The following is a 22,157-nucleotide window of genomic DNA, read 5'->3' as shown; positions in this document are numbered from 1 at the left end:
AAGGCAGCTCCTACTGGATTTGGGGAAAGATTAGTAAAAAATTTCAAGTATCTGCAAAGCAGAAAACTGCCTATTCAACAGGCATGAATGATGTGCTACCGAAGTAGTTGTTTTATTTGCATAGCCTAATTAATATCATTAGATCAAGTTCTATATTACCTATATTGTTATATTACAATTTTGCTTTTGCTTTTTTGCTTCACAATTGTTACACATAATTGCTGCACCTGATACAAGGATAGGAATTTCAATTTATTCATACTGGATATAAGAATAATTAATGGCTGCTGAGTGAAGCACTTTCATTGAAAATTCATCCACCAATTTTTTTTATTTTTTTTTTATTTTTTATTTTTTGTAACCAGGAACAGGGCACATCAGCCAGGAATACATTCCAGGTCTGTTTTAGAACACTGGCTGTGATTCATTACATTTTGGCAATTGTGAAAAGAAACTGGATGATACTTCTAAAAGTAATTGTGTTTGCAGTTTATTTGCACAGTTACATGAACAACACTGGTAGCATAGTCAACAGGCTTGATGGTTTTCCAGTGCACGACACTGTGATACCAGGGCTGGCCCAAGCCTGTTTGGGGCCCTATGCAGAAATCTGAGCTGCCACTGACATAACATAGGTAAAAAACAAATAGAAATAAATACATGGTCTTTGGCACCCTCTTGGCGGCCTTAGCAGGCTCTCATTTTGCTTATACGGCGGGACAATTGTTCTGCTGTTATCCTACCTATTGAGCAGTCCTACCTAGATTTAATGTACTTATGTACATTACCCTTAGTCCAGGTTTCTGGTGTTTATTTTAGATGCATTTTTGGTTGTATATATTATAATTAGGCTACTGTGGACAATTGTATACCGTATAGCTACAGCACCTGTACTTCACACACATGTAGTAATCGGATCTAGAAAGTTGCCAACCCTATTAAAATATTAGGTTTATAGTATAATATTTGAATTAAACAGACAAAGCATTAATCACAATCATTTGCATGATGATTAAATCTTGAACCAAAAATGTATCAGAGAGCTGTAGTGTTTTTTACAGACACACACCAAATAAAATTGTGCTTGACCATTTCTTGCCCTCTATATCATTCTCTGCAGTTTACTGAGAAAGACCTGACACTGGGTAATGCCATTGTCTATTCGAAGGCCAAAACAACAACAATCTTGGTTATCAAAGACTCACTCCACCCTGACCACAGCCTCTTCTTTTAGAAGCCATGAGAAAACCACCATCGCAGCTTGAGAGCACAAATCTAGCCTACATAACATCTACATGACAAAACTCTCGAAACGTTTCTCCAAAAGCACTGAATGTTATTCTAACCATTTATGGCCTTTCTCCATTCATGTACACAAAGTCCAGTATGATTCCAAATGTCATCAAAAGATATATCTGTTTGTAGCTGAACAACTTATACAATGCGATCTTTCTTCTTTGTGTCAAATGAACTTAACAATTGAAACATCCAAAACTGGCTGTGTTTCTTGCCAACATACTGGTGTTTGGACATGTGGGATTACTTGCGTGTCACTTTCAATAACTCAGTTGGTAGAGTAGAAGTTAAAACTGTCATCCTTAGGCTGTCGGCTCAACTCCAACTCACACAAACTTTATGTTTTAATGCAGAATCTGTCATTTTATATGAGCATAAAAAGAGGTTTTTCCCTGACCAGGAATCGAACCGGGGCCGCGGGGGTGAACACGCCGAATCCTAACCACTAGACAACCAGGGACAAAGCTACTGAGTTTACATGACAAGATCATTTTTCAAAGTCTGCACTCCTACTATTCTGACAATGTTTAGATGCATAGTGGACTTGGTATGCATGAGTGGAAAAAGGCCATAAAGCGAGTTATTTATCTTTCTCTTTGTTCTACAAAAAAATGAAGTTTGCAAGAGTCAGGGCTCTTTTTTACCATCTGGGAAAAGAGGGAACGCTGGTGTCACTAACACATGGAAAGAGCTGTTATAGTATTCCCTATTTGTCTCCTTAATGTTTCTGACATTTTAGCCACTCATTTCTCTCTCTACATGAAAACACTCTAGAAAACTTTCTCCAAAAAATACGGAATGTTATTCTAAGTACTCAGAAAATAGTCTTTTCCTCCCCCTTCTGACGCGTGAACTTATAGACGCCCTTGATTGCACGGTGTCTCTGTAATTGACAGGGGAGAGAGCGTATGCCACTCCCTCTCTCCCTAAGAGTACAGCCAATTATGCTCTTCTAGACTCTCAGCCACAAATGGCTGTGACACCATCAGTTTCAAAGTTAAGCACAACTGCTATAGTACTAATAAAAGCTTCACACTCACCTCAGCTGGGACATGGCAGACACTGAAGGAAACTCCTCACTTCACTCTCTTCATCTGACCAGTCATTAAGCTCCACTGGTTTCTTCACTGTTTGGAGTTTCAGCACTTCTAGCACTTGTAATATTAGAATAGAATCCCTTTATTTACTAAAGGTACACAGAAATGTACACCGGTACACAGAAACTTACTGTATGTAAGAGTGCAATAGTTCAAAGCTGTATTAGTGCAGATAAATACAACTACAGTGCCATTGCAGCTTTTAATGCTGTTTCAGTATCAGGGTCTTCAGGAAGGCTCCACCTGGCAACCCTGAAGTGCCTTGCTATGCTTAAAACTACACACACACACACACACACACACACACACACACACACACACACACACACACACACACACACACACACACACGAACAAACACAAACACTTAACAAGGTGAGTTCTGCTTATTTGTTATTGGAGATTTGTTAAGAAGGCTGATCGCCATTTAAAATTAGATTTCACAAACTGTAATTGTTACACTGGTGAGTTTGAGGTAGAGATGCACTTTCATTAATACTGCTTACACTCTGTTTCTTTACAACATGCATGGACGTGTTGAAGCATCTCATATGCATGGAACACTAATACTCAGAGCATTGGAAGGTTGAAAACAGAAGCTATCTGGCTCATACAATGTTTTAAATGTGCCAAGGGAAATTCCAAGTGTGGCCATCCTTGAGTGGAGTGGAAGATAAATATGTTTTCTTTGTATTTCAAAGCGGCTGTAAGAGTATAACAGGCAGTTTAGAACATGTCATTCCCTCCATGTAATTTGAGAGAAAATATCCTATGAAGATTGGACCAAGATTCGTGCAGAGTATTTTCAGCACATAGTGGAAACTATGCCAGAAAGAATTGCTGCAGTTCTGGAGGCCAAAGAAGGTCCAACATGCTATTAAATGGGTGTACTTAAGCCCACTGTGTCCTATAATAGGATGTTGCTGGAATGTATGTGAATGTTGTTGGAATGGTCGCAGTTGCGGCAGCAGTACAGGTAAGCTGTAATCCTTTCCCCCATCTGAATGAGTTTGCCCTATTGCACGGGGTCGAGTTATGATGTGAATGTTTAATTACACAGGATGGATTGTGGGCGACAGAACCGAACAGCCTTCAGGATTCAAGTAGAGAAAGGTGAAACTTCTCCAGCCTTTGAGTAAATCACAGGACTATTGCATAGCAATTAGAGATAACAGAACAGCTTTCGGGGGGGTTTGGGTGGGTTGCCTTATCCGCCCCTTTAACAGAGTAGTCACAATTCAAATTTCCCTTGTTGCATTGTTTACAAGGCATTATACATGTGGTTTATTTATAGTGCACGGAGTAATATGCAGCAAGTCTGGTCTGTCTGCTTTGGAAGAGAAACATTTGGCCAAAAGAGCAAGACACAGCCAGGAGGATGATTGGTAAGAGCACATCATAATATGCACCTTAAAGCTGTGCTCTACAGCTAGGTCCTGTTCCATGACTGCATATATAAATTTACTACTGACATTGCCATTTATATCTGGCCATTTACAGTGCACTCTTGCTCAGTGCAGCACTTGAAGCTGATTTTCCATTGTGTAGTTATTATGTTCAAGAGATGTTTGACCCGGTCAGGGTGACACACTTTAGTGAGGGCAGCAGTATCCTAGAGGACACTACAGACAGTGACGGAGACATCTCAGAGCGCGAGGTGAGAGGTTGAGTTTTTTGTTACTCTCTCTACGACATACTTTTCATGCCAGGTACTATTGTCCAGTTCAGCCCAATTTAATTTACTTGTATTATGATATATAAATTGCTGAACATCTTATCACTCAGTTTCAAACATCCCCTCAGCTGTTTTAAGCCATTTCGGTTATTCAGAAGTACTGCTAAATGGATGTGGTGGGAAAATGAGAGCACATCAAACACAGACAGCTTTATGCATTGAGTAGTAAAGAGTAAAAGTTTATTGAGTTTGTAAAGGGAAAGAAATGTGAGTTCCACCTTCCAACTATAACTTTTCTAGGATACGTGATCAGCCATGGTGAAATCACTACGGATGATAAGAAGATCAAAGCCATCTTCCAGTGGCCCATTACTATTATAGTTAAAAAACTCCAGAGATTCTTGGGATTTGCAAACTTTTACCGATGCTTCATATGGAATTTTAGCAGCATTGCAGCTCCTTTCACAGCCCTCCTGAAAGGAGCAATGACCAAGCTACTTTGGAATCAGGAGGCTGATCAAGCTTTCAGGAAACTGAAAGAAGCTTTTACCACGGCTAGCATACGTCGACATCCTGATCCTTCCATTCCATTTGTCGTGGAAGCTGATGCTGCTAACATCGTGGTAGGAGCTGTACTTTCACAACGATACGACAAGTCCAAGTTACAATAGATGATTAAATAGACAAGTGTATATAAAATAGATGATGGAATAAACAAGCCATACAAGACACAGTCATCCCAATGGAATGTCTGTCGGGAAAACATTACCTACCTTGTGCTGTGACCATCTGTTGAAGTGGGCTCATTCTTCGCTGGTTCAGGGCTATGACAAGCGATATTTATAAGTATGTTTCTTCATGTTCAATTTGCAGTCAAAGCAAGATGCCTAAGACCCTACCCACAGGAAAGCTCATGCTTCTTCCCGTACCAGAAAGTCCTTGGTCTCACATCACCTTAGATTGCGTTACTGACCTCTCTGTCCTCACTGTAGTTGATGGATTCTCCAGGGGTGTGTGGTTCATTGTGTTTCCGAGTATGCCTACAGCCTGCCAAACTGTGGAAGCCTTGTTTAACCAGGTGTTCCGTATATTTGGCATCCCAGAGGACATAATATCATATTGGGGACGTCAATTCACATCTCGAGTTTGGGCTTCCTATATTGAACACATCGGGGTAGCTATTAGTTTTACATCCACAGTCAAATGGCCAATTCCTACATTGTTTTTATATGAACAATCCATCAGACCGGTCCAAGTTCCTCTTATTGGCAGAAATGGCCCAAAATTCACTTACTAGTTCATCCACTGGCTTGACTCCTTTTTATTGTATTTTAGGTTATCAACCTTAAATGTCCCATGGACTTCCATATCAGCTGGTTTCCCCGCTGTGGATGAGTGGATGCAGCGGAGCGAAAGGGTATGGGAGGAAACAGATCAGTGTATTGTATGAGCTCTCTGAATGTATAAGGAAATTGCGGACAGGCACAGAGGGGAGAACCCGATATACCAACCTGGTGACAGAGTGTGGCTCTCTACACAGGACTTCCGCAAGCCGGGGTCATGTCGCAGGTTAGGTCCCAAGTATATCGGTCCATATGAAATTACCAAGCACATTAATGAAGTCACATATCAACTCATCTTACCTGCTCACTTTTGTGTTTTGAGGTCATTTCATGTGTCCCTTCTTAAGCCTGTTGTTCCTGTTGTGGCCTTTGGATGAGGTCACCCCTGAGGTCACTCCTGTATTAAGTATGTTGGTTGCTGTCATTAGAGTGTATTGTTTCTGAAGGTTTTTTTGCATTATGCAATGCCTCTTCGCAGAGTGTGATTTTCAAGAACTTTAGTAAGCAGATGACTTATTTGCATCACCTTTTTTGGTAGGACAAAGCCCATCCATGAGCCAAAGGAAGCTGAGGTAGGCCCCATTCCATGAAAACACAGGGAGTGTGTGAACCAGGATACCAACAGAAGCATACATGCAAGCTGACGCCTACCCTTCCTTTGTCCAGTTGTTTGGCCAGTAGACAACTAATGAAAAACATTTCAAAAGGGTTTATACAGAAGCCAATGTTCAAATGGCTCTCTGTGCAGTGAGGAAACATATCATAAGGAAGTGCAAATTCCACTAAAGTTTAAGTAGGATCACTGAATTCAAAGTCTAGAGCACTATTACACTATGACTTCTAACAGTAGCGTAAAAACAATAATGTCTTATTCGTTTTTAGAAAGGAATGTAAAAGTTTATGAAATATTCTTAAAAAGAGGACAATTTGATAAGGAGCTTGGTCTTGCACAGCTACCAAAACCCAGGACTGAACTAGGAGTCTTTTGATATTCAATCTAACACTCACCCAGCTGAGCTATTTCAGCTAGTGACTAAATACTTTTGCCTGGTTTCGTTCAAAATGTTACCAATGAATGTAGGTCATGTTCATGTCAGAGGAAACTGTCACCTTTATCCCTGGTGAGCTAGTGGCTAGGATTCTCTTTCAAACTTAATTTTTATGTGGATTAAAAAGAAATATGAATACCTCTCTTTATGACCTCCTAATGCTCATGCATACCAAGTCTAGTATGCATACAAACATCGTCAGTATACTAGGAATACAGAATTTGACAAATGTTTGTCAGAAGCATCTGAGCTTTATTGCTGGTTGGTGAGTGGCTAGGATTCAACACTTTCACCACTGCGACTTGGGCTTGATTCCTGGTCAGGGGACGCTCTTTTTGCTCACTTAAAAAAGAAGCTTGTATGTGAAAAAACAAACTTCCTTTGAGTCAGATTTTAACTGACAGACTAAGGATAACAGTTTTAAATTCTACAGTCCTCCACTCTACCAACTAAGCTATTGAAGGCAACAGACATGTAATCCCATAAGTCCAAACACCAGTATGTTGGCAAGAAACACGGCCAGTTATGGATGTTTGAATTGTTAAGTTCATTTGACACAAAGAAGAAACATTGCATTGTACGAGTTGGAGATGTTCAGCTACCAACAGATATCTCTTGATTACATTTGGATGCATACTGGACTTTGTGTACAATCAATAACTACTGGTACTAACTCAAAGTATGTTTCCCCCTTCAGTTTTATTTTATGCCAGAATAAAGACTTTCTGTCTTTAGAATTCTACATGACTCAAACTGAGATGCAGCAGATCACTTAGCTAGAACAAAGGGTCTTGTACTACAATAATGACTTTTGCATTATTGCCCATAAGGTCCACCTCTTTTTTCTTTAACCCTCAGATCATCCCGTAGATGTTAGAATTATTCTAATGAAATTATAATTAACATTTTAAAAAATTCCTTAACATCACTCTTAAAATAACTTTTACCTTACAAATTATTTCTTTACCAGCAAATTTGAGTTGGTATGAATTAATCTATTAATTTTTCGTTATTATTTCATTAAATACATGCCCCCCCGCCCCCTACAAAAAGAATAACAGTCCAAATGAAAGGTCTAAATGAATCTTTGCAGTAACAACAGTCTTTTATGCTCTTCCAACCACCCCACCTCCCCCCAGTGGACACACCATGCTCCAGTACATGATTCTGGAGTGCTGCGCTATCTGTGCTCCCCACTAACTCTTCCTACCTGCTGGGGTTTCTCCTTCCTGGACCTGCCTTAAAATGCTTAAAATGACAGCACCTTGCCCTCCATTTACCTGCAACATTCTGCACTGTCACAAACAATATTTATGTGCAGATTAGCAGATGAACCTCACCTGGATGATCCACATTTCATTTCTTTGTACTGTTATAATAATGAGTTACTGTATTTCTACCCAGGTGTTCTATTCAGGTGAACTGTGCTCTGTTTCTATCTCCTATGATGTCTTTGTGTAGGAATGCTGTAGTGTATCTTTCATGCTTACAATTTGTCAGCCATCCTCTACCCAACTCATCTCTGGCCAGGTTTATCCAGGGTTAACCGAAGGAGGATGAGTTCCCTTTTGAGTCTGACACCTTCCAAGTCCCTTCCACCATTCCAGTGAGTTTTTCCTACTGTCACCCTTGCCAATGTCATTTGGCTTATTTATCAGTTGTCACAAGGTGTTAACGTTATTATGCACATGTATATAAAATGTGTATATACTGTATATACATATATATATATATATATATATTTGCAGTTTGGATTGGATTATAAAGTGAATTTCATTGGTGAGTACTATATTTTTTGGTGACAAAGTATAATCTAATCTTTACAAAGCAGTGACCAGAAAGGAAGAGCTAGATGAGGCTTTGGTCCCCATGATAGTTAGAGACACACAGCCATTTAGCATAGTTGAGGATAAAAGCTTCAGGGACTTGGTAGCAAAATTGGATTCAACTTATATTCTCCTAACTAGGAAGGTATGTGTGGTGACATGGATACATTATGAGAGTAGTATTAAAAATATATATAATTATTTTCTTCCTTCCCTTTAGACTGTAAAGGCCATGGTTGAGGCCAAATGTCAATAAGAGAAAGAGAAGGCCAAAGCTGAGGTCCAGAAAATTCCTGCAATGAGTTTGTCAGCAGATATGTGGACATCTCTTAATGTGGATGCCTTCTTGGCTGTGACCTGCCATTTTGTAGATGACAACACATTTCTGAAGTCTACACTACTTGGTGTTGTGAAATTCCTGCAGGCGCATACGGCTGAAAATTTGGCCTGTGTGAAATCCTCTCTTATGGAAGAATGGGGAATAAAATAAAGTCACATGTCTGGTTACTGATGGCACATCTAATATGATTGCCTGTGGAAATAGCTGAAGCTGCCTCATGCGCTTCAAAAAAAAAAAGAAACTGAGGTTGAAACAAGGTGTTGGAGCGATTAGTAGAACTCAGGGAGCCTGTGGGGGCAGATTTGGCGGGTTTACAAACTGATATTCCTGCGCTGATCTCTGATGTGTACAGTAATGTATGTGGGTGCCGGTCTATACTGTATTCTTTTCACAAGGCAACTGTGGAGCTGTCAGACCTCAGTGGCAGGCATAATCATATCCCAACACATTTCAGACTAAAGGATTTGAACTCCCTGGCACTTCCAGACACCTAACTGGCTATAATTTGATGGGGAGGATGCAGGTTGTCTGCATGCCTCTGGAATTGCTTCTTTGACCTATTCACACAGCGATCGAGAGCCTTACACTAATGCCAGAGTCCCTCTGATTTCATACTTTTCTCTGCATTGTCCAAGATTTGTAAACAAGCACAAATCCATGGGTAAAGTTTTGTAATCAAGAACACACTCTCATGTACTTGGAACATGTCTTAGCAGATTGTGATTTACAAGCAATGTCATAAGCAACACAAGTTCAAACAGGTGGTTTGTTGACAAGGGGTCATTCATCAAACAAAACCCACATGGCCCATATGGGGATCGAAACCATGACCTTGGCGTTATTAGCACCACGCTCTGACCAACTGAGCTAATCGGCCTTTCTCCGTTCATTTCGCAGTTTTTGGTGCAGCACTGAAGGGAACCTTTCCATGAAATTGTAGACTTGGTGTCAACAAGATTACGGCCACTTTTTCGACCGAGCATAGGTGAAAGTTGACACTTATTGTTCCCTCTGACAAATGGTTATTCTGCAGCCAACTTTTGAATTAAACTTCAAAAGCAAATGTGGAGAAGCTTTTGTTAAAGAGCAATTCAGTGCAGTTGTACACAGTGACGAAATCATCAATTGCAAAGTCCACTGAGCTTTATTGCTGTGAGTTACATAGTGCTGTCTATTACACCATGAAATCTGCCATAACAACAAAAATGTAATGTCTGATTCTGTGAGCCAAGGAATATAAACCTTTTAGGGACATATTTAAAATATCAGATTTTCTGCCTGAGCACAGAGTAGGCATTTTTTTCTAGCTTTAACCATACGTCCTCTTTCTTTGGAAATCTGTGTCATTGCTGCATGAATAAGCAGAAAGATTTTGAGCAATTTTTTGTCTGGGTCTAAGGGGCAATTTATTCAAACCAAAAGATGCTATTTTAGCTAGTTTGTCAAATGAACATGTCAAACCTACAGAGACAATGTGTCTAGCTACAGAACTCTGCAAGGTTTAATTCTTGGAAGTATTTGAAGCCATAGAAAGTTATTCTGTAAGCATTGCTTAACTCAATAAAAAGAGACAGTTAGAGCCAATGGCTGCCAGATCTAACATAGCTCACATTTTATAGTGTTTGCATAGCATATCAGAATCTGCAAGAACTATTCCTGTCATTTCAGGAATAAGCTTTTTTGACTTCACAGCTAGATGAAATATTTAGGGTGGATGCAGGATTTGGTATGATCTCCTAGAGAATTGCCATTCCACTGTGTCTTCAGCTTTTGTCCGATCTGCAAACAAGTCCCACTCTAGGAGAACTAGGTCAAGTGGTAGAGTGCTCTTTTAGTATGTGAGTGTTAGTGGGATTGATGCTCACATTCTCAAGTCTAGAATTTGTAGTTTTTTTCTATGATGAAATCCTTTCTGATAGCAAATGTTTTCGGGACCTGCTAATACGCTTATGCCATGCACACATTACGTGACTTTTGAAGTTTTCAAATTGATGTATGGCTCACACTGCACAACTGTATGTCTTGGAATCTGGAAAGCTTAATTTGTGGTATCTCAGTGGCAGACATAATCAGTGATAAACCACTGATATGTCAACTGGTCTTAACACAGACAGATTTAACTTACTCTGTTGAGACTGTGTCTAACTTAAACCTTTCCTTCAAATAGAAGAGATCCTTGTTGCAGAGGTAATGTTTTTACCTTTATATGGTTTTCCCACTCATAGTCATGCAACACACAAATGCAAACCTCTCACAGACTGTCTCACACACATCCAGTTATTCATCTGAACACATGATGTTTCTGTCTCTGTACCGCTATTAGTTATGCAATGGTTCCTCAATACTAGCACTAACTGAACAGGGTTTTGTATAAATATGATCTTTATAACAGCTGCCATAACAGCAAAAATGTAATGTCTGATTCTGTGAGCCAAGGAATTATTATTGATATTGTGAATATTTAATAACCTCCAATGCCAGCAAATTAAATTTCACAATATTGTGAAAATTGTAAAGGATACTTTATTCATGTCCTCATTGCTAAAGATTGTATCGCTTTATCACAGCGATACGCTAGTTAGCTAGCTAACAGTTGAGGTCAGCGAGTGTCAAACTCGGGGCTATAAACCATTCCTTGTGGAACCATTTCATTGTTCAGCTTTCAACTTTGATCGTTTAGGTGCTGGTAGTTTGTTAGCTAGCTAACTGTTCAGCAATAGAAAACCTACTTTTGTATGATTTAGAGACCCAAATTCACAAACCTGTGGGTTTTCAAATTTATCGTTCTCTCTAAATAAGCAAAATGAGTTAAGCCATTACTACAGCTATCGGACTGTTTGAACTACAATATTCGACTGTTCATTTATTGTTAGTTAGTTTAAATTAACTTTCATAAACATTCTTAATTAATAGAATGTTTTTTTTAATGACTGATAAACTATATTTAACATGAAGCTATTTATATAAAGTTTCAAGTTTGGTTTATTTGTCACATACATTTATTTGTCACTTTCATTTTTAGTCTGTAAAATGAAAGATCCTTGCTCACAATTTTAATATATATATATATATATATATATATATATATATATATATATATATATAAACTCCCTATTCAATGGGAAGAAACCAGTTCATGTCATTGTGAATTGCTGGTTCTGTAATCAAAACACTGAGGTTCCATATGAGCACAGAAACTGCTGAGACTGTCCATTCTGTGTGCAGTACAATGGCTTCTAAGAGGTATTGCTGTATTTGAGACATGGTGAGGACATATTTTAGTGAAAGTCTTCCAATGATGCACCCTTACCTGAACCATTTTATGCTGTTGCTGCTGTTAAAAAATGCAGAATGGTGATTATAACGAACCGATCCTTGCACAATATATGGAGCACCTCAACCATGGGGTATCAGCTGGTGTCCCTGTGCTTGATGCATCCAAGACTCAACCAGACACTGAAGATCAAGCAGCTGGCTTCCTTCACTCCCAGAGAGGAAGTAGGTTTTCCATTTGAACTGTTGCCTTCTTAGTTAAGACGTATGCATTGTTGATTGCAGTGCCAGAGCTGTGAAACTGTGCAAGGTAATGCATGTCCAGTGCTGGACTTGGGCAAAGATTGTGAGTGGGTCTTCAAGGGCAAACAGGATCTGATGGCCCACATGTAGTTTGATATTATTCCTAAATAACTAAGTTTACATGGCTATTTGAAAGAAGCTGATCATGTAAGCAGCAAAGACAGAATATCATTCTCTGACTAAGGATTTAGTTGACTCATGTTTAACCCAACTAAACTGTGGTCCTGGCTGATTTTAGTTGGACTATTGAGCCACTGACTCATGCACAGAGTTTTCTGAGTATTTTGCAGTTTCTTACTGTACTGAGTTCTTACTGAGTATAACACCAACTTTGATATATTTGTTTTCTTTTCACCGAACAAAGCCTTCAACTTTGACTGTGGTGACATGAAATCCAGATCTGCAGAGTGTTTTTTCAGTAATGCATCTTTTGCCCGTGCATTTTGATTGCAGTGTTAGGAGGTCATAACTGCTGATCAGAACTTTGGACAAGAGGGCTTATCCTCATGGCTCTCTGACTTTCATGTACAACAACAAACAATATTTTCTTATTTATTTTTTTCCAGTTGTAACAAACCGTTCTGCTGTTTTTTAACTTCTGTCAAATTTTTAATGGTTGTACAGGACAATTACGATGGAAATTGAGGTGTACAAGTGCCACCTTGAACAGACCTACGAGTTGTGCGGGCCTGTCAGACAGCTAAGCAGTATGACATCCAGCACCAGAACCGACAGCTGCGGGCCCTGCTTTTCAACCACCAGCTCAGATGCAGCCAAGATGCAGACAAAGAATTCATTAAGGTGAGTAATTATTGTCAATGGTTGTCTTAGAATGGTGCTAAAGTGCTTAAGATAGTTTTTGGCGATTCTATAGCCAAGAATTCTCAAGATCACATCTAGCTGCATTCCTGTTGGGTGTGAATGACAGTTGCTCCTTCCCAGTTGATACAAAGTGACGATAGAAAAAAAGGCGTACACGGAACTGGTAGTGAACACTGTCCTTCAAGTTTAGTGTTCTAGCCACTGCACTCCCCTCCCCAACTCACACATCAATCTCAGAGGCAGATGGATTCCTGTCTCCCAGCCGCATCCCAGCTTTTTGAATAGTACACATACTTGGATAAATGTTCTCTGTGAATACAAAACAGCAACATTTGTCTAGTGTACCGGAGACCTCTTGGAAGTTTTGTAGACAGATGAGGCCGGGCTGTGCTAGCTGAGAGAGACGATATTTGAGCTTGAATCTGACTAGCACATGCACAGAAGCATAGGGTATTATGAAGGCTCTGCATGATATCGTGACCCAAGGTTGAGCTTACAGTAGGTGGCCATATTGCCTCATATCAAGGGCAGTGTACGTTGGAAGACCATAGCAGAGACGTGTGACCGAACTATGTGCACGAGCGCATAACATGCCGCATTCCTTGTTTTCTCCCATTTTTGAGTGAAGCTAATTGATAGTGCCATCTGCCATCTCCTTTTAGAAAGCCAGTGCAGTGCCTTGGCTGTTGATGTGAGTTGTTTTGTCAAAGGAAAGAATTGAAAATGTGAGCGGTGATCTCCATGTAATACTTAGGCTTTAATGCCCTTTACCACTCATTCAGTGCTTGTCTGTGTTTATGTTTTCAGTGTTACAGTGTGATTTTATTTAGGTGAAATTTGTTTTCAGTCTATCTGCAGTAGTGCACTTAAAGGGCCAGGAAGGTTAGTGGAACACATTTGCTCTGCCTCTGACCTCACAATTCCACTGTAACAACAGTGTTCAATTCCGTCATTTAAAAAAAAACAAAACTTGGTTTGGTTTAAATTTGTTTAAAGATTTGTTTAAATTGTGTGTGCCAGTGTATGTGAGCGTGTTGAAGTCTCTCTGACCCTCCACACCCATTAGTGCGTTCTTCCACTAGCTTCTCTCTCGTTCCTGCTTCAATATTCAAGGGAGGATTGAGATCCATTCAGGTAATTTTGCAGTCTTCAAAAAATGCATTGAAAGACATTCCAGTAGCTCAGTGGTGCACCTGCGCGCCACTCTGCTCCCCAGTTCGGAGGATGCCAGCACCTATGTTTAGTCTTTTATGTTTAGTCTTTTTTAGTCTGTTTCTCTTTATTTCCTTTGGACTCCAGTGCTTTTTAATAATCTGTTTTGGACATGGTATGGCTGCTCCATTACCCAGGAGCCCATACAAAGGTTCATTTCTGCCTGCCTGCATAACTGCTGGAGGGAGGATTTTATGTCCAGAAAATGTTAAGATGGCAACAGCTCGGTGGGAGACAGTATGTGAGAATCACCTCTTAGGCTCATTTTACTGTTTCTCATGTAGAAGGAATTCCCTCACTATGTTCCCATTCTGAGCATCAAAGCCAACTGGGATGGGGGTTTTGTCACATTCTGAATTCTAGCTCATGTCATATTTTGTCAGCATTGGCTTTGATAGACTCAGGTTATCGGTACAAATTTACATTCAAGATTAGTTGTTTTTTACATATATATCCCCTCTCCTGCAATCATGGCTAATTAGCTGCATCCATCATTGTAATTGTTTAATTTTTCATGCTAGTTCATTCACCCTTGTATTAGTGCCATGCATGTGAAACAGACTCTTGAAAGGTTTTCTTTTTGTATCTTGCATGCCTAGCATAATAGGACATTCAAAATCCCTTGAAAATTTTAAACTTTTTTTTTTTTTTTATGTATATATCTCCTCAACATTCCCAGTACAACTGCTGTAGAGTCCACGACTCAACTCTTGACTAAAGTCTTCACTCCGAGCGTCTGAGCCGGCTGCTGCGGCATACGCCACGCTGCTCTGTGACCCTCACTCTCCACTCCTCTCCTCTCCCAGCTTTTCCAGAGCCCTCAGATGCAGACAGCCCAGCCTGCCATTCCAAGTAACAGCGCTTCCTTTCGACCCGTGTCCGGCCAGCCCATCATGATGTTCCTGACACCCATGCCCTTCACCTCATCCCAGACCGGCCAGTACTACGTACTCCAGTACTACGTGCCTCAGGTACCCAGAGCAGAGAAAAGCGCCTGTGCAAATATGTACACAGTGTAGCAAATGGGTTGAAAATCTGTCTATAAACAGGTTGGCCAGCAATAAATAAACTGCTCCTAAAATGTGTAGATAAAAATATGTTTTATCTTGGAAGCAGAAATGAGAAGTTCTAGTTTAGTTTTTTTTCAGTGTAAAAACTAAATGTTTTTGTATTTTTTGTTTGTTTACTGCTTCGAATATCTCTTTTAGGAGTGTCCTATATGAATGGCCATGTCTGGTGCTAGGCCCTTTACTTCTGCTGTTCTGTTTCATTCTCAGTATCACCACAGTGGCCTTCCCTACGTGGGACATCCCCAGCAGTACTCCGTCCAGCCCACAGGACCCAGTACATTCTACCCTGGGCTCTTTCCTGCAGACTGCCCACTAGCATATGGTGAGTTTGGACTTCCCTTTCTCTACCCCCACCTGGGAAACCCACACGCGTGCTCTCACCGATAAAGAGACCTTTCTTCTGGGTATTCCCGCTGGCTGAAACTGCTTTTTCGTTTGCTCTCTAACTGAAACCAGTGCTTTTTTTTGGTCACCACTAGTGGCAGGGCCTTCATACTATCCTGGCCAGACCATATACACCAAATCTCCATCCATAATATTGCATACAGCTCAGCAGCCTCCACCCACTAAGAGGGTAAAGAAAACAGTGAGTATTCCCCCTGCCTCAGAGGTGAAATTAATTTAATTGTGGATTGACTTAATAGATGCAAATAACTTGCTGTTCGCTAAGATCCGTATCCGAGACCCTAACCAGGATGGCAAGGATATCACAGAGGAGATCATGTCAGGAGTAGCCATTAGCCAGAACACAAGCCCACCAGTGGGACGTCCCTGCACTACCCCTACTGCTCCACAGGTAAGCCATTCAGTCCCGCAGCCCGAGCCCCTGATCGGCTGCAGGCCGCTGCTTCGCGTGATCCACTCCACAGGTTAAAGTACTCTCTCATCTAGTCCTCCCTCATAATAAGCTCTGAGCTGATTGTTTGGTTGTTTGGCTGGCTTTCATTCTCTTGTCCTATTAAAAGCATCATACAATCAGCAACAAAATCTGATGGTGTAGTTTGATTTCCGGCCATTCTCTCTTCCTTCTTCAGTGATTCGGTCACACCGTTGACCCTCCTCCGTCATATTTGACTGGTTCCAGTAGCTTGTGTGATTGTGGCTGTTCTGATTTAAGAAGGCTTCTCAGATGTGTTTTGATGTTCCGACTTGCCGTGCCTATTCTTTCGTCTGCCTCCATCTTAGTTCTCCCTCACAGCCACTCGAATCCTCCTGATCTTCCCTCGTGTTCCCTCTACACAGACAGCCCACGTAAAGGCCCTGTAAGAAGGATTCAGCCAAACCCTGAGCACCTCAGCTCCTCTGAGGAAAGGCTTCTCTGTAAAGGGAACACTCACTACTGCGCCGTTGCACTTACTTTGTGTCCTCTTTCCCTAAATGTTAACAGTGTTCCTCTTTCCTCTCTTTCTCTATTTCTCCTGCCCATTTATTTAAGCACCCCATGCTTGTCTGCTATCTCTTGCTGTCTTTGTGTCTTCACCCCCCCCCCCCCACCTCCACACACACACACATTTTGTGCCTTTGCGGCTGGATCTTTTGCCCTCTTGTGCTTTCTCATTTCATCTCTCTCTCTCTTTGCCTCTTTCTCTTCTCACTTCTCTAATTATGCTGTGCTGTGCTGTGCTGTGCTGTGCTCACCCCCCCACCCTCATTGCCATTCCCCTTCTTCTGCATGTGTGTGCAGTATCTCTCTCTCTCTTTCTCTCTCCCTCTCTCTCTCCATCTTTTCCGTCTTTTGCTAGTTTTTATGTCCACACCCTCATTATCCTCGCATTTTCTACCTCAAATCCCAGCAGCTGAACAGCCAGGTAGCAGAGCAGGGGAATGTCAGTGTCGGCCTGGCCCTGGAGGCCCACTGTCCGGCGAAGGCTGCAAGTCCAGCAGCCGGAGAGGCGGTTGCCTCAGGCACGCTGACGCCCTCGTTGCCTTCCAGCACTGCTGCTCCTTCAGGCCTCACTCTCCCAGGCCAGGCTGTTATAGAGGCAGTCCAGGCCTGTGGAGCCTCCACTGGGGCAGAGCTGAAAGAGACTGGGAAGGAGCCAGAGGTCTTGCTGGAGGATAAAGTGGAGCCCATTTTACAGTCCAATCTTAGGCAAAGCTTGAGTCAAGGTAAATAACCACATGCATGACATGCTATGTTAGGACACTAAAAAGACACCAGACCGATTTGTTATGATTTACAGCTATTAGTTTATCCAACACCTGGAAGAAGCCAAAAGAGGACACTCCTGTGGGGCAGGCCCAGTGTCCTGACAGAGAGGTGATTCCTCTCTCCAGGTGCTCACTGTACCCCTCTCTGCATGCAGAGCCAGAGCTGAAGGATGGGAAGAGGCAGTATGATAGAGACTTCCTGTTGGCCTTCCAGTTCATGCCTGCGTGCATGCAGAAGCCAGAGGGGCTTCCTCCCATCTCTGATGTGGTACTGGACAAGGTAAGCCTGCTAAAACATTGGCCTTAGGGGACCTTTAAAACCATTCCATGGAGAGGGGCTGATGGACTTCGACTTGACTCTGTTGTTTTCTAGATCAAACAAAACAAGCTGCCCCTGCAGCAGGTGGGCCCTCGCATTATCGCCAGAGACCCAGGCTTCAACCCAGCCTCTGCAGACTTCAGCAGGGCAATTCCTGGAGGCAGGGGTGCACCGGTGGGTCTCTCCGCTCATCCCTTCTCTTCTGTCACAAATGAATGAGCGCCTGGTCATCTTATGTGACCGAGGTCTTTGTGACATTGTTACCGCCCATAATAAAGAGCACCCATTCGTTGCTTCAGCTGCTCAGTGTAGGCCCGAGACGGCTGCCTCCCCGCAAGATCATTACCAACGTGTCCGTGAATGACGAGGTGCAGCTGAAGAAGGCTGAGAATGCCTGGAAACCTGGCAGGAAAAGGGAGAACACCCAGAACCCCGAGACCCAGAAAACTCAGGTCAGCACCTCACTCCGCTGTGCCCTGTTTTCAGATTTCAGAGTCACAGCCTGTTATGGTGGTCTTGAAAGCTACTTAATTTTTTTTGCGATATGCTCTTCAAGAATTGGATATTTAAATTATAGAGTCGTTGTTTAATTGGGTGGGTGTGCGGGGAGTGTGCACGAATGTAGCTATGCAGGGGGACATTGGTTTCTAGTGTAAACAGGGGGTGTGATGATACTGAGGACCAGATCTTGTGTGCTTGTTGTTCCTTGTGTTGATTGTGGTGTTGATTTTGGTGAGAGAGTATTGTAGATATTGTAGTGTATTCTGTGGATGATCTTGTATATATTATAGGTTAACACCCAGTGGTTGTGTTCAAAATATTCTTGCAAATTTGTGTGCAATTCAGCATTTGGAGAGATTGACAGATCTTCATTGCATTGTCTGGTCGGTAGGGTTATTATTGGATCAGATTTGGTTATTATGTATATATTTTTTTTGTTTGTAGGAGTTATATATTGATTAAATCTAAAATTCTTGTAGCTGGTTCTAATGGGTTTTCTTTTAATTTGAATTTGGAGCACATGAGGGGTTTTAGTTGATAAGATTTGATAAACTGTTTGCTGCCAGTGCTACACTTCTCGGAAAGTGTGATTGATGTATGATGCCTTTATCGGTCTATATAGCAAAGTTGAGTGATTTTTGTTCATGACGAAGTTCCAAATGGCAGAGTAAATATTTGGTGAAAGTGAGGAGTTAGTCATTATGTGGAAGAACTGCTGAATTTAACAAAAGATTGGGATCTTTGTAATGGAAAGCTTAGTCGGTAGTCTGTTTTCCTCTCCAGGAGCTTTTCCAGAAGGTGCGCAGTATCCTGAACAAACTGACACCGCAGATGTTTAACCAGCTGATGAAGCAGGTGATGGACCTCACCATCGACACAGAGGAGCGCCTCAAAGGCGTGGTTGATCTGGTTTTTGAAAAAGCCATCGATGAGCCCAGCTTCTCTATGGTCTATGGCAATATGTGCAGCTGCCTGGCTATGGTGAGTAACATGTTCCCATACATTACTGCTGAAGTTCCATACAAAGGCAAATGCCACACAGAAGTGAACTCCGTTTGAACCACTCTAAACTGACATGGAGCTTTAATCAGCTTCTATTTAGTAACAGAACTCTCAACACTGTCTTATACCCAAGTGTTTCTCCTACATGTCTTTCCTGTGTAGTTAAAAGTGCCCATGGCAGACAAGCCCACCAGCACTGTGGGTTTCCAAAAGCTGCTGCTGAACCGCTGTCAGAAGGAGTTTGAGAAGGACAAGGTCAACGATGATGTTTTGGGGAAGCTGCGGCACCAGCTGGAAGCGGCCACTTCAGTAAGCAGCACTCCTGTCTAGTTTACCCGACTCACCAACCCACAGATCAGGAGAAAAGGGACTGAAATCGGCAGCAGTGCTGGGAGGCGGCCAGGTCGTTATCGGGTCCAAACGCGCTGTTTCTTGCTTTTGTCTTTGTTCTGGTTACTCCTCGCAAGGCCAGCGAGCGGGAGAGGCTGGAGGAGGATCTGGAGGAGGCGAAGGACAAGGCCCACAGGAGGTCCATCGGTAACATCAAGTTCATCGGGGAGCTGTTCAAGCTGCACATGCTGTCAGAGGCCATCATGCACGACTGTGTGGTCAAGCTGTTCATGAACCACAGCGAGGAGAGCCTGGAGCGTCTGTGCCACCTCCTCACAGCCATCGGCAAAGACCTGGACTTGGAGAAGGCCAGGGTAAGCAGGCCGCGGGCCTGGTCTGGGTTGATTTAATATTCTCAGCAGATGCTCAGCACTTGCATCGGTTTATCTTTAATATGTCATGTAAAGGTTTACGGCGCATGTGTAGATGAGTGCTAGTGTGCAGTGCAGCGGCTGTGCGGATTTTGTCCAGATTTGGTCTGTGTTGCGTTTTTCACAACAAGTACTTTACACATCGAAACTGGATGAAGAAGTTTTGGATATTGTATATTGACTGTCAATTTTGTCTCTAGTAGGAATGGCAGTTGTGATGTTGACAGTTCAGTCACCAACTAGTGTGACAGTTATTTGTGTTCAAGTTTCCTGTTCTTTTTTATTGTTTTGTTTTTTTTTCCATGCACGCTTTTAACCAAAAAACAAGCATGTTGAAATGTTGTTTATAAAAGTTTTGCCGTCAGTGTTTTCTGTTGCCTGCCTGTTGCCTGCACTCTGACTACAGGGTAGCCAACTAATTAGGATCATCATCTATAGTGCGACTAGCATGCTGTGCTGATATCAGTGTATTATTAGGCCTTGGCAATGATTTTGAAAGTGTCCAAGTTCATGTTGTTTAGTGAAGTTGTTAGTGTGGTTGTTAGCTCTGCTCCTACTACAGCTGACAAAATGAAAGGCTTTTATTGAGGACTGGTCAGCTGTTAGAAGGTTTTGCTCTCACAGCCTCCTCCACGTTTGCCGCCTCCTGCTGCTGCACCCTGGATTCCCCAAAGCCAAGCGCAGCTGATGACAGCACAGCTACACCCACAGTGGCAGTGAACTGCTTTACAGCACTGACCAACGTGCAAGGCAGCAGGGTTTACATAAGAGTCATAAACGTCTTGCGACATGAGTTCAGCTGAGAGCACACCTGATCGAATCGAAAGGTGAAGAATATCTGAAATTTGTCGACGTTTCTCTTACACTCTCTCTCTCTCTCTCTCTCTCAGCCAAAAATGGATCATTACTTTAAATATATAGAAAAGACAGTGAAGGAGAGGAGGGGTTCTTCACGCATTCGGTTCCTGCTCCAGGACGTCATTGACCTGCGACTGGTTAGAGACTCTGCCTGTGTTTGTGTGTTTGTGTTTGCCATTCCAGCGCATGGTGATGCAAAAGTATGCATCTGCTGATTTTGCTTTTCTAGAATAACTGGGTGTCGCGGCGAGCTGACCACGGGCCCAAGACCATCGAGCAGATTCATAAGGAGGCCAAACTTGAGGAGCAGGAGGAGCAGAGGAAGGTGCACCAGCAGCTGCTGTCCAAGCACAACAAGAGGCAAAGGTGTGGCCCTCAATTCCGTGACAGCTTTTTTCACCTGGCTGTGTGAGGCCGAGGACAAGTCCAAGGACAATCGACAAGAGGATGGACACATTTGCCAACGTGTGCTAAAAGACAATGCAATAATTCAAAAAAAATAATAAAACTGTGTGACAAAGAAACAAGTTCTGACTCTAATGTATTTTTGCTTTTTCCTTTATGAACTGCAGACAAAACTATATTTAACATTTGCAGATGTTCAAAAGAAAAGACAGAGGTGAATATAGAAATAATATTATTTATTTTTTATTTTATTCTTCCTTGGCTTCTCGTGAATTCAGATAGGCTCTGCCCATTAGATTTCACTTTTTTGTTTGTTTTTTTTTTAATTTCTTTTTGCTAATTTCAAACCTGTCCTAGGATTTTCACACAATCTGAGTGAAATTGGTGTCAAAATATTTGCAAGAGTCTGAATCTCAATAATTATTTAAACAAAAACCTGACATAAAAAATACAGTTGTCCTATTCCAGTCTAATATTAGTAGTACAAATTAGTAGTACAAAGGTCAGGCTTTAACTTTAACTTTAACTAGCTGTCACTCCTGAAGGACATGTTCAGATTTCATGAAATTTAAAAGACTTATACCAGTATTGACTTTGAGGTAGCTTACCAAATGTAGCAGTTTTGTCAATATGGGGCATTATAATATTGCAAATAACTGTTTCTCAACGACTGCTCTTCTGATCAAGATGAAATTTTGCATACTGCTTCTGTAAGCAAGCTGGAGGATTGCTAAGGCTGAGTCAAACATTGGCTAATGTTTTTCAGGTAATTGGCTAATCATTTTTCAGTGGGCTTCAAAGGATGTAATGTAATTTAGTAAGAACTGGCTTCAGAGGACTGCTACAACGTTGAT

At 41.7% G+C, this 22,157-nt stretch overlaps 1 non-coding gene across 1 annotated transcript; it reads right to left on the bottom strand.

Annotated features, from left to right (window-relative positions):
• Positions 1-9,429: 9,429 nt before the first annotated feature.
• trnai-aau (transfer RNA isoleucine (anticodon AAU)) lies at positions 9,430-9,503 on the bottom strand. The gene has a single exon. It is a non-coding gene; the product is annotated as a tRNA-Ile (tRNA).
• Between the last annotated feature and the right edge of the window lie 12,654 nt (positions 9,504-22,157).

Source organism: Electrophorus electricus, unplaced genomic scaffold, assembly GCF_041902795.1.
Source record: "Electrophorus electricus isolate QZ-2024a unplaced genomic scaffold, ASM4190279v1 Scaffold36, whole genome shotgun sequence".
Classification (NCBI taxonomy): domain Eukaryota; kingdom Metazoa; phylum Chordata; class Actinopteri; order Gymnotiformes; family Gymnotidae; genus Electrophorus; species Electrophorus electricus.
The sequence above is the reverse complement of the archived record's forward strand: the minus strand, read 5'-3'. Positions and strand labels throughout refer to the sequence as shown.